At 35.2% G+C, this 13994-nt stretch overlaps 1 long non-coding RNA gene across 1 annotated transcript in view; it reads left to right on the top strand.

The window, feature by feature from the left end:
• Positions 1–13994, top strand: part of LOC141585518 (uncharacterized) — a 167829-nt gene that overhangs the window by 91573 nt on the left and 62262 nt on the right. Inside the window, exon 2 of the long non-coding RNA XR_012519069.1 lies at positions 1132–1255. This is a non-coding gene — a long non-coding RNA (uncharacterized LOC141585518). The remainder of the gene's footprint in view (positions 1–1131; positions 1256–13994) is intronic.

The following is a 13994-nucleotide window of genomic DNA, read 5'->3' as shown; positions in this document are numbered from 1 at the left end:
TTAACTTTGCATACAAGTGCAAATCCAGTTAATTCTATTATTGACTAAAAGAACTTTGAAAGCACATTTGTAAATGGATTCTATGTCCCAGTATGTATAAAACACTTTAAGAATGTCTCATAGCTCTTAGAATCTTCCCTGACCTCAGATCAATGCTAGAGATGACCTTCACATTTATCCACAGTTCCACCAGTGATGTCACAATCTATCTGCTGGGCCACCAAAGAATGCCAGGGTAGGGAGTAGTTGTTACTGGTAACTATGTTCTCCCACTGTGTATCAAAATGGACAGCATTAAGATGTCATCTACAAACAGATAATCTTCCATGCAAGAAACAGAGATTGATTTGCTGGGACAGTGTATTTCTTCCACTAAAAAGAATTATTGTACTAAATGAATTTTTAAAATACACTGTTTTCCTTATAATATTTCTTTGAAAATTTCCAAACAGATAATCACAAAGCAAGAACATAATGATTTTTAAACTTTTTAATTGTGTATGTGATAAAACGTATAGCTTTCCTGAACAGTTCCAGTAAATTTTCCTAAAATGATTATTTTACTTTGGAGCAAAGTTGGCAAGGAAAAGTGTTCCTCATTTAAAAAAGAACTCACTGATGTTGTTATGCAGCCATTTTATGTTATATTTGTTTTATATGTTAACAGGTTATATGGCCATTCTGCTATGTAGCCATTCTCGTGTGGGTGTGTTTGCTTATATGTAGTTGAGCTAAGCATAGAAATCCTGTGTTTAAGATTTTTCTGACTTATAAACTCATTAATATTGTCATTAAAGATAAGAAAGGTTTTCTACTGAAGCCTGGTTCATTTCTGTGACCACCGGTTTCTGAACAAAGAAGCCTCATTGAGCATGAGGTATCCGGAATCATCATCATTTGAATCTTGTACATTTCAGCTCCTGAAGGCAGGATTCATAAAGACACTTTTAAATTGACACCTCACTCTCTGCTTTGTATATCCTATACTGTCAGTTATATAAATTTAACCTTTATATAATTAACGTTTATAAGTAGTTTCCATTTTAAAATTTAGTTTAGAAGATCCCCTTGAAACATATATGGAAAAGGTTTGAAAATGTTACCTTTCTGTTGTTGTTTATATGTTTTTAGAGAAACAACATTTCACTCTGTGGCCCAGGCTGGAGTACGGTGGCACAATCAGCTCGCTGTAGCCTTGATCTCCTAGGCTCAAGCAGTCCTTCCACGTCAACCTCCCAAGCAGCTGAGGCTACAGGTGAGTACCATCTCAATCCTCATCCAGCTAATTTTAAATTTTATTTCATTTTTTCAATATTTTATGGAGACAGGGTTTCTCTTTGTTGCCCAGTCTGGTCTCAAACTCCTAGCCTCAAGCCGTTCTCTTGCCTTGGCCTCCTAAATTGCTGAGGTTACAGGCCGGAACCAGCATGCCCAACTTGTTACTCTCTTCATTAAAACTTGCAAATTTCAGAGAAAAATATATTAATCAAGTCTCAGAATATCATCAAAATTATTAAGGCAAGCTGTCTTTCAAACTAAATTCCAAGAAATTTTTCATTTAAACTGCTTTACTTTGTTTTCTTTGTAAACATGTACGACTTAATTAGAGTGTGTTTGACTTAACATCTGGATAAATGTTACATTTTCACAAATTGGCCTATATGGACAAAAAAGAAATCTGTTATTAGTATATTATACAATAACTAAGTCATATGTGGTTTTAAACAACAGCCAGGGGAAACATACCTGTCATAAAAGCATTATATACATCTATTGCTTGGCTAGCAGATATTCAGACACAAGGGTTAAATATTTTCAAGTAGTTTCTCATGAGAACAGTTTCTCCTGAAATAAATCGATAAAGGAAGAACTAAATGGTGAAGAAAAAATAGTAATAATTTTGTAATCAACTTGTAATTTTTGTAAAAATTTGTAATAAGTTTGTATTTACTATTTATAACACTAAGTTTCTGTTTGCTGTCGAGTTCTACTGAGGATTTGATGACATTAAGGAAACCATTTGCTTATGTAATCACTCTCATCCTTTCTCATATGCTCATCTCCCAGGAGAGTTCTTCTTCTGAACATCTCTCATCTCTAGTCTAATAGCCACAATAATATATGCTGCAGAGGATGGTTAGAAAAAAAAAATGAGACAAGTATAGAAAACATCTCCCATAGAGTCTGACTTCTATCAAATTCTAAATTATTATTTTCCTTTTTCTTCTTTCTAACAAAGAAGATAATGAGAGAATTGCTGGCTATTTGGAAGAGAGAAAAAGCATATAAGTTTAAGACTTCTAAATTTAACAATAATAAAGTAACTTTTCTAAATTAAATTGCTTTTGATTTTATGAATGTTTGAATTTATCAGTATTTATTGTTGTTACTGCAAAATTCCCATATCCCAGGTGTTGTAGCTTTAAGTGAAAAAAAATTTTGATTCCCATGTTCTGTTTATAATATAATTTAAACAATGGAATTGCATTAAAATGATGCACAATTTTAGACAAAAATACAATAAATGTTAATGATATTGTTATATGGAAGTAATGTTAAGTAACCTGAAGATACTATCACTGAACATTTAGATTAGTTTAGCAAAGGGAATAAACATGAATGGCCTGCCTTCTATGAACTATACTGTATGCTAGTTCTTGGGTAACCAGTATCTTTTATTAATTCTTGTGGTAACTATTTGCACTAGATGTTATTATATACATGGTAAGCCAAATATTTTAAGTTAGAAACCTTGAGATTTGAAGAGACTAACAATTTACAGAAAGGCATATAAGTAGTAAGAGATAAATCTGATTTCTAAACCAAGTTCCTCTCCCCACAAAGTCCACGCCTTTCTCAGCTACCCTGTCTCAACATAAGACCACAGAGTTCGTCGCTGCCAGTCCCTTTTGAGTCATATTCTTTTTACCATCACTTCAGAAGTGATTATTCCCATATCATGGGTGTTTGTGCAGATTTCTCCACCGTGTAGATAATGAGCTGTATTGACCAATGACTACCATTTGACTAATAGAGGTATCTATATACTTGAGTTGTGAATTATGTAAAGTATGATTTTTTCCACACGTTCTGTTTAAGTGGCAATTTGCTTCCAAAGCCAATACCCCAGAGACCATTTAGCTTAAAATACAGAAAAATTATATTACTAATGGTGACATTTCAACCACTGATGATCTCCCATTTTTTTCTATTTCCCCTTTGTAATATTTGCTCTATATTAAAGCCCAAGTGATCTCTTTAAATCTGATGACATCTTTCTTTTGCTTCTTCAAAGTAATTAATTTAGAAAAAATTACCTTATTACTGTTAAATTTAGAAGTCTTGAAATTATATAATTTTACTTTGCTGTGTTTGAAGTCCCCAGTTCTTCCTCTAACCTTCGAGGAACTCCATAAGCTGGTTCCCACGTCTCACATCTGCAATATCATCCCAAACCTCTCTTCCCCTCAGACCACGCCCTCCAGTTGCATTGGCCTTATCTCAGATGTTTAAAATACATCAAGACTTTATATGTATGCTCTCTCTCTTTCTCTCTGGAAAGATAGTTCTCCCTTTCTCCAAAATTTTTGTTCAATTAATCCCTGTAGAGTACAGCTGTATATCTCAGCTCAAATATCACTTTGGGGAAAATCTTCCCTAACCCTTGTACCAGATCTCCTGTATGCCTCATTAGATACATGATCCTTTTCGTCATAGGACTTACAAGAATTTAAATCATATGTTTGTGCAATTATTCAATTAGTGTATACCCTACTAAACTATAAACTCCTTGAGAGCAGTGTTTCTTTTGCTCAGCATTACTCATTTTTTGATTACCTTACTGTTTTTCTCACCATTCATACTATGGTTTGAATGTTTGTATGCCCTCAAAATTGATGGATTGAAATTCTAACCCCCAAAGTAATGGTAGTAGAAGATAGAGTATTTGAGAAAGGATTAGGCCATGAGGATGGAACACACATGAATGGGATTGGAGCCCTCATAGGAGAAACTCTGAAGACCCAGACAGTCCCTTCCACCAGGTGAGAAAACAGCTAGAAAGTACTGCCCACAAGGAACTGTGATACTATTAGCCCCTTGATCTTGAACTCCCCAGCCTGCAGAACTGTGAGAAATATATTTATGCTATTTGTAAACTATGTAGTTTAAGATATTTTGTTATAGCAGCCCAAACAAACTAAGACAATAAGCCTGTTGAAAAAGGCAAAACATACAAAGATGTTTGTATCTCATAATTTCATTCACAAAAGAACACCTGTTGCAGAGAAGATCATTAAGGGAGAGACAATGATTCATTCTGTACATGTCAAGTGACCTTTCTTTCCCCAGTACTTCTGTATTTGCCCAATGGATTCAGTACAGGGTGACCATGGCTGTATAAAAAAGAGATTATGAATGAGCTCAGCATCACATATCCTATTCAATGACACTTCTCTGACAGTTGCTGCTAATGAGTGCCAAATTTGCCACTGGCAAAAACTGAAGCTAAATTCCAAGCTTGACCCCTGAATTACAGGGGATTATATGTCCATCTGGCAAAGTGCCCTCATTGGACACTTTCATCATAAAGAGGGCAGAATTTTATCCTCACAGGAATGGGTATTTATTCTATTTAAAGCTTTTCTTTCCCTGTTTGCTTTAGTTCTACTGGCACTGACATACATGAACTTACTAAAGACCTTATTCTCCTCCGTGGTGTTTCACATCATGTTTTTGACTAAGGAACTCATTTAGTAAAAATAGTCAGGCATCAATCTCACACCCATGATATTTATTGCTCTTAAAATGTACTCTGCCAAAGTCAGGTGTACTTGGAGAGCAACAAAACAATAGAATTACTTGCTGAAGACTCACTGAGAGCTGAAACTCAAAATCTTGAAAATTTAGGCACTATCAAAAGCCATGGCAACAAAAGCCAAATTAGACAAATGGGATCTAATTAAACTCCAGAGCTTCTGCACGGCCAAAGAAACTATCATTAGAGTGAACTGGCAACCAACAGAATGGGGAAAAATTTTTGCAATCTACCCATCTGACGAAGGGCTGATATCCAGAATCTACAAAGAACTTAAACAAATTTATAAGAAAAAACAAACAAACCCATCAAAAAGTGGGCTAAGGATATGAACAGACACTTCTCAAAAGAAGACATTTATGCAGCCAACAAACATATGAAAAAATACTCATCATCATTGGTCATTAGAGAAATGCAAATCAAAACCACATTGAGATACCATCTCATACCAGTTAGAATGGTGGTCATTAAAAAATCAGGAGACAACATGCCGGAGAGGATGTGGAAAAATAGGAATGCTTTTACACTGTTGGTGGAGTGTAAATTAGTTCAACCATTCTGGAAGATAGTGTGGCAATTCCTCAAGGATCTAGAACTAGAAATACCATTTGACCCAGCAATTCCATTACTGGGTATATACCCAAATGATTATAAATAGTTCTATTATAAAGACACATGCACATGTATGTTCATTGCAGCACTGTTTACAATAGCAAACACTTGTAACCAACCTAAATGCCCATCAATGATAAAGTGAATAAAGAAAATTTGGCACATATATACCATGGAATACTATGCAACCATAAAAATGGATGAGCCTATGTCCTTTGCAGGGACATGGATGAAGCTGGAAACCATCATTCTCAGCAAACTGACATAAGAACAGAAAACCAAATACCACATGTTCTCACTCATAAGTGGGTGTTGAACAATGAGAACACATGGACACAGAGAGGGAAGCATCACATACTGGGGTCTGTTCGGGAATGCCAAGGGAGGGACAGCGGGTAGGTGGGGAGGGTAGGGAGGGATAACATGGGAGAAATGCCAGATGTAGGTGACAGGGGGATGGAGGGAGCAAACCACATTTCCATGTGTGTACCAAGGCAGCAATCCTGCATGACCTGCACATGTACCCCAGAACCTAAGTATAATTTAAAAAAATGAAAGAAGTTAGACCTTGAGAAACAAAAGTTTAGGGTTTTAAGCTTTCTATTGGGAAAATTCTGGCATGCTTAGCCTAGAAAAACCATGGAATAAATAGTGGAGAAAGAAAATCATAAATGGCAAATATTGTCTGTGATCAATTACAGTAACTAGGATGCAACCAGCCGTGCATATCTGTTCTTGCCTATTTTGTAATTTTACACACACACACACACACACACACACACACACACATCTCATTTTGTTCTTTTTTTCTAAATATTTTAAACAATGAGTATATTAAATAAAATTGTGACTGAGAAGAGCAATTAACATCAAATTAACATCCACAAAAATGGTTACAGTAAGTGATAACATATTTCTTCTACTTTTAGGGCAAAGAATGAAAATATAATTTATATGTGAGATGATTGGGTCATGTTAGTAAAAATATTATTTTGCATTGTCACTATTTATAAGTTTAAATATGGTCAGAGAGCATAGGGACACTGAATAATTGGAATTACCAGACATTATTCATTGGCACAAGAGCCTGTTTATATCACTGTCTTCTGTACTGTCCTTTGTACAAAGCTTGCAAATTACCTTTCAAATACTCTTTGCCAGCTAGGTTCTGGTTACCTTCTACCAATAGAGATACTTGTGAAAGATGGGAAGGCTGTCAGTAATTTAACACAATTCCCTTCTGGAAGCACTCACTGAGCTACCATAAAGTCCTGCAAAAATGCAAGTGGTTCCAGCAGTTGTGCCAGGCATCCAAATGTAGCAGAGTTAGTGATAACATTGGATGATTCTGGACCACTGACAGTTATTACAGACTTTTACAATGGTTCTGGGAATCTGGCAAAGATCCATTGCTGTTGTGAGTTTGGGCTCCTTAAGAGGCAATATCCTTCCAATGACAGGGATTTCTGAAGCAACTACAGAGAGCATTGTGGGTTCAGACAAGCTTTTGATATTTTGCTATCGTGAAGATCTTAATATCTTTCTGTAGTAACTTATCTTTAGAAAACAGGACCTTCCTCTTTTTTCATTTTTCTGCCCATTTACAAAAAGCATGTAAAATCATTTCTCATAATTCTCTCTCTATTCAAAAGCACTAGAATAGATTCTACTGGCCGTGATGGACATTGGTTCATTCTCTTCTTTTCTACCTCTTGATATTGCCCTAAAGCTTAATAATTTCTACTCATCTTTCATGTATCCACACACACGCCCTCTGTGATCTCATCCAGCCATAATCTTCCTCCAGATTCACATGTCCAGTTGCCCACTGAACATGTCCACTTGGATGGGTAACAGACATTTGAAACTTGCAGTCTCCAAAAAATGAACTTTTGAACTTCTCACATTTGTTTCCATCCTACAATCTTTCTGATCCCAGTCAATGAAAACCACCCTTTCATAACCTTAGATTCCTCTCCAAAACTTCTCTTTTATTCATATTTTATACAAGTCATATCAGGGAAATCTATTTTTTCTGTCTTCAAAATATTTATATAGGACCTGATCAATTTTTATCACAACTTCTGCTATCACCATGATCCAAGCCTTCATTATTTTTCATCTGATTTACTGTAATGTTCTCCAAGATAGACCACTCTTCTATCATTATTCCCCATACTGCAGAATGCTGCTTTAAAAATATTAGAGGTCCTGTAACTTCTCTGCTCAGAATCTGCCAATGACTCTCTTCCATTCAAAATAAAATCCAAATTTCTCATACCATATTACAAGATTTGCTTCACTCACGTTAGTATCTCTTTGACCTCGATTCCTGAAAGTTTACTTTCAATTTGCCTTACTGACCTTCTTGCTATACTTTTTTCTTTTTTCTCACATGTAACATGCTTTCTTTCACTTCAGAAAACTTGTTTTACCCATTCTTTCTGCCTTGTGCTCTTCTCTCCTACATCTACAAGACTAACCCACTCACTCTGTTAAGTGTTAATCTCAATGTTACCTTCTTAACTAGGCCTATCCTTACTACCTGCCCCCTTACCCAGCACTATAGATTTTATTCGCCTACTTTTGTTCTCAACGTGACATATATTTATAGAATACTGTAATTTTGCTGTTTATTATTCATTGTCTCACACACAAGAATATAAGTTTAATGAGGACAGAGATTTATTTTTAACTTTTTTAAAATTTGTATATCATCCCAAGTACCTGACATGTTCTAGGTATTCAGTGAATATTTGTTGAATGAAGAAATAAATTTCTTTCCTGACTTATCTTTTCACTCCTAAATCTAGAAGAATTCTTTTAGAATAAAGATTGCTGAAATATAAAAGAAAAACAAGCTTTTGTCTTCTGTCTTCTTAGCAGATTCTTTCTTTCTTTCTCTCTCTCTCTCTCTCTCTCTCTCTCACACACACACACACACACAAAAGCAGACATATTTAGGCACATACATGCAATATGCATGCAGACACACACAGAAGAGGAGAAACATGCTAAGCATGACCTAAAAGGTAGTAGGTTTATGTTGCAAGTGGGAGTAAAAAAAAAAAATGTTATGTGAAATTGATTAATTTTGATGGCACAAGAAGTAGAATAAGGTTCTAAGCGCCACTTAAATCCTTGTGCACAGTATGCTTTCATTATTATTCACCCTCATTTCTTCTCAAACACAAAGAAGGAAATTAAGATAATACCAAAACAATCATCCTACAAGAGAATACTTTTAGTTTTGGAGATGCTTTCAGCAGCTAATGAATGATATTACTAATTTGCATCAGAGTAGATTATTATTCTGTATCTTGGAAACCTCTCTTAAGTTTTTGTTTCAGAGCTTATATTATATTGTGATGCTCAGGTGAACAATAGGAAGAAGTAGTAAGTTAATGGTACATTGCAGCATTCTTTATTCATGGAGACAGTTGCATTCTCACCATAGTCTAATTACCAGTGATTTTTCTATATATAAAAAGATAAATTTTTTCTGTCTATATCTTTCTTTTTCATTTTTTATTGCATTTGGACCTTTAAGAAACATGTACAATCAGATATACCACTATTCAGTAAAAATCTTTTCTAGTTTTTGGGAAGCATATGTGTCACAAACTATCTTGCTTCCAGTCTCCAAGATTTTACTAGGAGTTAAAGGCAGGCTCTGATCTATGGAATCCTGAGCCTTGAGGTTTTGAATGTTCTGATTATTGTAAAACAATTTCTCTTCTGTCTCTCTATATAAAATATATTGGTTAATTTTTTTGAGAGAGAAATTAATCTAACAGACATGTAAAAATCTTCAGGACAAATATCTACTGTCTTGTGGATATGAATTTGAATTTCAATGTTGAGAATACGGATGAAAACTGAGAATGCTGAACCTCCTAGCAGTTGGCATAATGGCAGTGTAAATAGAAAGCTACTCAAGTTATCATATTTTCCCTTGACCTTGCCTGAGCTACACACTGTTAAACTCTCTAGAAGCCACCAGTAACCTAGGTTAGGAGGCAACAAAAGGAACCTGGTTGTGAACAGGTTTATTTGTTTCAAGGTGGCCAGTGTTGCTTTAGTTATGAAAGCCTAAATGGAATATTTTGGTATTGTGCTGGGCTGTGAGACCAGAGCCTTAGAAACTACAAAGCAATTGACATATTACCCTCTACTTGGAAAAGGAAATAGATGTCTACATAACATAAAATACGTCCTTTTATTCCCTTTTTCCCTCCCTCCCTCTCTGACGTGTGAAACATACACATTATCAACAGGAATAAATGCATAGGCAGTTTTGCCCATATTTAGCAGGTCTGCTGGCAATGTAGCACAGCTGGATTGTCATGATCAGTTTCCAGAAGACAGAGATAGGCAATGTCTGACTTCTGAAAAAGGGGTAAAATTCATACTGTGGAAGACAATGGAGGTGCCTAGGATTAAACAATAGCTTTACTGATAGAACCATCAAAGTCAAAGGATTAAAAAAAGTATTTTGATTCTGTTGGGCATCTAAGGTGCTTCATATAGTTGCCCTTTATCTGGTAATTAGCAGTAATATCCAGGTATCCAGGTAAATTGGGGGTAATCATGGTTTGTAATTATAGAGGTTAGAGTCAGACAGATCTAGGTTACTGTAGTAGCCATGCCACTTTTTACTCTGTGATATTTAATAGATTATTTGTCCTGTCTAAGATTTCATCTTTCATTTGTTAAATGTACACAATGATAATATGTTTCTGATAGCTTTGCCTTAAATATTAGGTGAGATAATAGATACATGGAGCATAACATGTTGCATAGGACATAGAAGAGGCATAATAAATATTAGCTTTGTTTTGACCTTGACTATTACAAATAATTACTTTCTAAGCTTTTTTTTTTTTCTGAATTGGTTGGAAAATAAGTCTTGTTCTTTTTTTTTATTTCAGATATTTCCAGTAGTTTCTTTAAAGAGAGATATACTAGTTAAGACCACATACTGAAATTTGTGATCTCACAGAAAAGTGTGTTTTGTATGTGAATTTTATATGTATGCATAATTCTTTTCAAAATAAACCACCTCACATTTCTCTCTAAATAAATCATAGTCAAAGTTTATTTCCTTTATAATCATGAAAACGTCCATCGGGAGCCTCAGCTAAGATCCTGATACTTTGTAAGTAATCATAGAAATCTGGTAGCTTCTGGGAGATAACAATATTAGGATAAAGATAACAAAAACCCTGTTCTATGATCCCTAAGAAGAAAGTGTGTCATAGAATGATTTGTTCAGATCAATAAAATATTCTCATTATTAGCCTAAACCTTATGAAATTGTCAGTGAATATCAAAATAATCAAATACTAGCAATCTGAAGTTTCAAACTAAATATGAAGTGTGTTTATACAGGTAATATTAACTACGTTTCCTCTTTAGTGGATGCTAACTCTAAACATAAACTTTACTTAAGCCATGTATTTATCCATGTCAAGCCTAAGCTATCATGGGTTAATTCTAATATTTATGAAGTCAAGGTACAGTATGAGTGGGCTTCTTGGACATAAATGATGGAAATCACTTTGGCTAACTAAACAGAAAAGGGATTTCCTGGAAGGGCATTTCATGGTATAGAAAGAAAGTCTTAGAAAACCAGGCTTAAGCAGAAAGGCCAAGATCCTGAAACTTATCAACTTAAGATACACATAATTTAGTTATGCTTTTTAATCCCTTCCCCTTTTTGTTGGTAGGCGGGAAGGGAAGGATGGTGTTTTAGGTAAACATGCTTTCGATTTTAAGGGCAAAATAATTTTATTGATAACTCAAGTTATCATATGCTTCCCAAAAACTAGAATAGATTTTTATTGAATAGTGGTATATCTCTCTTTAAAGAAACTACTGGAAATATCTGAAATAAAAAAAAGAACAAGACTTGTTTTCTAACCAATTCAGAGAAAAAAAGCTTAGAAAGTAATTATTTGTAATAGTCAAGGTCAAACCAATTGCAACAGCACATCAAAAGCTTATCCATCACGATCATGTAGGCTTGATTCCGGGGATGCAAGACTGGTTCAACATATACAAGTCTATAAACATAATTCACCACATAAACAGAACCAAAGACAAAAACCACATGATATCTCAATAGATGCAGAGAAGGCCTTCAATAAAATTCAACAGCCTTTATGCTAAAAACTCCCAATAAACTGGGTATCGAAGAAACATATCTCAAAATAATAAGTTATTTCGACATACCTACAGCCAACATCATACTGAATGGGCAAAAACTGGAAGCATTGCCTTTGAAATCTGGCACTAGACAAGGATGCCGTCTCTCACCACTCCTATTCAATATAGTATTGGAAGTTCTAGCCAGAGCAATTAGGGAAGAAAAAATAAATAAATGATATTCAGTTAGGAAAGGAGGAAATCAAATTGTCTCTATTTGCAGATGACATGATTGTATATTTAGAAAACCCTACCTTCTCTGCCCAAAATGTTCTTAAACTGGTAAGCAACTTCAGCAAAGTCTCAGGATACAAAATCAATGTGCAGAAATCACAAGCATTTCTATACACCAATAACAGACTCACAGAGAGACAAATCATGAGCAAACTCCCAGTCACAATTGCTACAAAGAGAATAGCATACCTAGGAATACAACTAACAAAGAACGTAAAGGACCTCTTCAAGGAGAACTACAAACCACTGCTCAAGGAAATAAGAGAGGACACAAACAAATGGAGAAACATTCCATGCTCATGGTTAGGAAGAATCAATATTGTGAAAATGGCTATGCTGCCCAAAGTAATTTATAGATTCAGTGCTATTTCCATCAAGCTAACAATGACTTTCTTCACAAAACTGGAAAAAAACACCTTAAACTTCATATGGAACCAAAAGAGAGCCCGCATAGCCAAGAGAATCCTAGGCAAAAAGAACAAAGCTGGAAGCATCATGCTACCTGACTTCAAACAATACTACAAGTCTACAGTAATGAAAACAGCATGGTACTGGTACCAAAAAAGAGATATAGACCAATGGAACAGAACACAGGCCTTGCAGGCAATGCCATACATCTACAACCATCTGATCTTTGACAAACCTGACAAAAACAAGCAATGGGGAAAGGATTTCCTGTTTGATAAATGGTGTTGGGATAACTGGCTAGCCATGTGCAGAAAGCAGAAGCTGGACCACTTTGTGACACTTCACACTAAAATTAACTCCAGATGAATTAACGACTTAAAAATAAAACCTAACACCATAAAAACCCTAGAAGAAAACCTAGGCAAAACCATTCAGGACATAGGCATAGGGAAGGACTTCATGACTAAAACACCAAAAGCAATGGCAACAAAAGCCAAAATAGACAAATGGGATCTAATTCAACTCCAGAGCTTGTGTACAGCAAAACAAACAATAATTAGAGTGAGCTGGCAAACAACAGAATGGGGAAAAATTTTTGCAATCTACACATCTGACAAAGGGCTAATATCCAGAAACTACAAAGAACTAAAACAGATTTACAAGAAACAAACAAATAAAGCCATCCAAAAGTCAGTGAAGGATATGAACAGACACTTTTCAAAAGAAGACATATATGAGGCCAACAAACATATGAAAAAATGCTCATCATCACTGGTCATTAGAGAAATGCAAATCAACACCACATTGAGATACCTTCTCACACCAGTTAGAATGGCGATCATTAAAAAATCGGGAGACAGCAGATGCTCGAGAGGATGTGAAGAAACAGGAACACTTTTAACCTGTTGGTGGGAGTGGAAATTAGTTCAACCATGGTGGAAGACAGTGTGGTGATTCCTCAAGGACCTAGAAATAGAAATTCCATTTGACCCAGCAATCCCATTACTTGGTATATACTCAAAGGATTATAAATCATTCTATTATAAAGACACATGCATGCGTGTCTTCACAGAGGCACTGTTTACAATAGCAAAGACCTGGAACCAACCCAAATGCCCATCAATGATAGACTGGACAAGGAAAATGTGGCAGATATACACCATGGAATACTATGCAGCTATAGAAAACGATGAGTTCTTGTCCTTTGCAGGTACATGGATGAATCTGGAAACCATCATTCTCAGCAAAATGGCACAAGAACAGAAAATCAAACACCACTTGTTCTCACTTACAGGCGAGTGTTGAACAATGAGAACACATGGACACAGGGAGGGGAGCATCACACACTGGGGTCTGTTGGTGGCAGTTAGGGAAGGGACAGCGGGGGCTGTGGAGGTTAGGAAGGGATGACATGGGGAGCAATGCCAGATAGAAATGTAAGCAGCAGTATGCCATGTACATACCTATGCAACAATCCTTCATGTTCTGCACATGTACCCCAGAAACTAAAGTGCAATAAAAAAAATATATATATATATATTTTATATATATATATATATATATATTTTATATATATATATATATATATATTTTATATATATATATATATATATATATATATATAAAGAAAAAACCTTATAGAGATATATAACTGAAAAAAAGTCCTTTTGAGGAATTTTATGTGCATCAACTGTGACAGGCTTTCATGCTTGTTTGC

This window comes from Saimiri boliviensis, chromosome 9 (assembly GCF_048565385.1).
Source record: "Saimiri boliviensis isolate mSaiBol1 chromosome 9, mSaiBol1.pri, whole genome shotgun sequence".
Taxonomy (NCBI): domain Eukaryota; kingdom Metazoa; phylum Chordata; class Mammalia; order Primates; family Cebidae; genus Saimiri; species Saimiri boliviensis.
The sequence above is the reverse complement of the archived record's forward strand: the minus strand, read 5'-3'. Positions and strand labels throughout refer to the sequence as shown.